This window comes from Saimiri boliviensis, chromosome 1 (genome assembly GCF_048565385.1).
Source record: "Saimiri boliviensis isolate mSaiBol1 chromosome 1, mSaiBol1.pri, whole genome shotgun sequence".
Taxonomy (NCBI): Eukaryota; Metazoa; Chordata; class Mammalia; order Primates; family Cebidae; genus Saimiri; species Saimiri boliviensis.
Window position 1 is genome coordinate 117,729,731 of NC_133449.1, and position 2,472 is coordinate 117,732,202.

At 34.8% G+C, this 2,472-nt stretch overlaps 1 pseudogene; it reads right to left on the minus strand.

Moving 5' to 3' along the window:
- Positions 1-348: 348 nt before the first annotated feature.
- Positions 349-880, minus strand: LOC120360507 (peptidyl-prolyl cis-trans isomerase A-like; annotated as a pseudogene).
- Positions 881-2,472: the final 1,592 nt, after the last annotated feature.

A 2,472-nucleotide genomic window follows, 5' to 3' on the forward strand; every position in this document is an offset into this window, starting at 1 on the left:
TCTAGTTTGTCAAAAGCTTTTATTGTAAGTATGTGTTAAATTTTGTCAAATTATTTTTCTACTTTAATTGATATAATGTGGTTTTTCTTCTTTAGCCTCTTAATGTGGTGTAATACATTGAATAAAACCCACTCAGTTATGGTGTACTTTTATTTATTTATTTATTTATTTATTGTTATTTAGTCTTATTTCATAATCATAAACTTAAGTCTGCAATCCAGCTAGGCATGGAAGAGAACAAGGAAAACATGGAACCCAAAGGGAACTGCAGTGAGAGCACAGATTCTAGGACACTGCGAGCAAATGGGGTGGAGGGCGCTCTCCTGAGCTACAGAAGAAATGGTCTGGTGGTTAAGATAAAACACAAGTCAAACTTATTAAAGTTGTCCACAGTCAGCAATGGTGATCTTCTTGCTGGTCTTGCCATTCCTGGACCCAAAGAGCTCCATGGCCTCCACAATATTCATGCCTTCTTTCATCTTGCCAAAGACCACATGCTTGCCATCCAACCACTCAGTCTTGTCAGTGCAGATGAAACTGGGAACTGTTTGTGTTGGGTCCAGCATCTACCATGGACAAGATGCCAGGACCTGTATGCTTTAGGATGACATTCTCATCATCGAATTTCTCCCTGTAGATGGACTTGCCACCAGTGTCATTATGGTGTGTGAAGTCACCACCCTGCCACGTAAACCCTAGAATAATTCTGTGAAAGCAGGAACCCTTATAACAAAATCCTTTCTCTCCAGTGCTCAGAGCATGAAAGTTTTCTGCTGTCTTTGGAAACTTGTCTGCAAACAGCTCGAAAGAGATGCGGCCCAAGGGCTCGCCGTCGACGGCAATGCCGAAGAACACGGTGGGGTTGACCATGGCTGATAGTACAAGGCTCCAGGAGGGCAGCGTCTGCAAAGCCTGGTGTACTTTTAACATGTTCATACTGATTAGTTGAGAAGCTTTGTCTTTATTCATAAGGGATACTGCTCTGTAGTTTTCTTGTAATCTGTCTGCTTGTGCTATCAGGGTAATGCTGGTTTCCACATTTAGTTACAAAATGTTCTTTTATTTTTTGAAAGAAATTTTGGATAATAAGTGTTACACCTTCTTTAAATATTTTGTAAAAATTATCAGTGAAACTCTCTGGGCCTGGAGATTTTTTCCCAAAAGGTTTTTAGTTATGAATTTTATTTCTTTGATGGTTTTAGACCTACTCAGTTATAGTACTATTTTTTTTTTTTTTTTTTGGTAATTTGTGGTTTACAAGGAATTAGTCCATATTAAGTTGCTTAATCTATGTGCATAGATTTATTTATAGTTTTTCCTCTATTAATTTAATACTTATGGGAAATGACATCTTTTTCATTTCTTATAGTGCTAATTTGTGTACTCTCTTTATGTTTGTACATCTTGATTTAACTTTTTTCTTCTTTTAAAGACAAGATCTTACTCTGTTGCCAAGGCTAAAGTTCTCACCGTAACCTTGAACTCCTGGACTCAAGCAATCCCCCAGCCTCAGCTGTCTATAGGTGCACACCACAATGCCAGGATATTATTCTTTTAAATTTTTTGTAGAGACAGAATCCAAAATCTCACTACGTTGCCCAGGCTGGTCACAAACTTCTAGGCTCAAGTCATCCTCCTGCCTTGACCTCTCCAAGTACTGGAATTACAGGGGTAAGCCACTCTGCCCAGCCTAGTTTAACATTTTTGGATATTTCCAAAGTATCATCTTTTGCTTTCATTGATTTTCTCTATTATTTTTCTGTTTTCTATTTCATTGATTCTTTATTTTCTTTTTCTGCTTGTTTTTGATTTGTTCTTTTTTTTTTCTAGTTTCTTAAGATACAATCTTAGATTCTTGATTTGAGACTATTCTTCTTTTCTAGTATAATCATTTAATAAAATAAATTTATCCCTAAACACCACTTTATTTACATCCTAAAAATTCTAATACAGTGTCTTTTCACTTCTGCTCAGTTTAAAATATTTTCTAATTCCCCTTGAGACTTCTTTGACCCATGGATTCTTTAGGACTTAACTATTTAATTTCAGATTGTTTAGATATTTTCCTATTGTCTTTCTATTACTAATTTTTAGTTTAATTGTGTTATTGTTTGAAAACATATTTTATATTTTGATTCTTTTATATTTGGTAAAATTTGTTTTATGGGCAAAAATACAGTTTTTCTTGATAAGTGTTTCATGTGAACTTGTAATAAAATATATTCTGTTATTGATGGGTAGAATAATCTATAAATTTAGATCCAGTTGATTGATGATGTTCTTTAGTGCACCTATTTCCTTGACGTTTTGCTGTCTACTGTTTATTCCTGAAAGAGTAGTGTCAAAGTTTCCAACTATAATTGTTGGTTTGTCTTTTTCTTCTTTCAGTTTGAATAGTTTTTGTTTCATGTATTCTGAAGCTCTGTTGTATGGTGCATATGCACTTAGGATTATTATGTCTACTTAGTAATG